Raw genomic sequence first — 700 nt, forward strand, 5'->3', positions numbered from 1 at the left:
GAAATACTAAACGTCATTTACACAATGGAGGCAAAGTAAAATTTTGATGAATCTGAATTACTTGAAAAAAATAGAGCCAACGTTTTACATAATTGTTTTTAAACTTAAAATTCAAAAATTTTACATTGGAGCCAATGTAAATATTTTGTGAATCTGTGATGCTTATTTAAGTTTCAAAATTAGAATAGTTTCTACCTTTTATTTCACAATTCTAAATTATGATTTGAGTATGTCACTACTAAATAATGAGAATAATTTTTTGTTTGATTTAAACGAAATCCCACTGACAGAAGAAGCTTTTAGCAATGGCAATGGAGACTTTGCAGTTGTTCCAGGTATTTTTTGTTTTTTATTTTTGGCATAATAAACTGAAGTTAGTTACTGATTAATTTTTTAGTTTCTACTTTTTCTCTGTTAATTCTTCTTAATTAGTCACGTTCTCATATTCTTTGTTTGAGGATAATTTTCTAATTGTTCTATTATTCCAGTTATTTAGGCTCTTTTAAAATTAGTTACGATTTTGTTGTTACATAGTTTAACGTCATGACTTATACAGTTTAATTTCTAATTTGTTTTCTTAAATCTATCTTCTTAAAACAGAAAACGAAAATGTACAACATTCGGGACAAACCAGAAAAAATCTATCAAATGAAGAGCGATGGATGATTTTCAATGCTTTACTAATGAGGAGTAATGATGG

This window comes from Camelina sativa, chromosome 11 (assembly GCF_000633955.1).
Source record: "Camelina sativa cultivar DH55 chromosome 11, Cs, whole genome shotgun sequence".
Taxonomy (NCBI): Eukaryota; Viridiplantae; Streptophyta; class Magnoliopsida; order Brassicales; family Brassicaceae; genus Camelina; species Camelina sativa.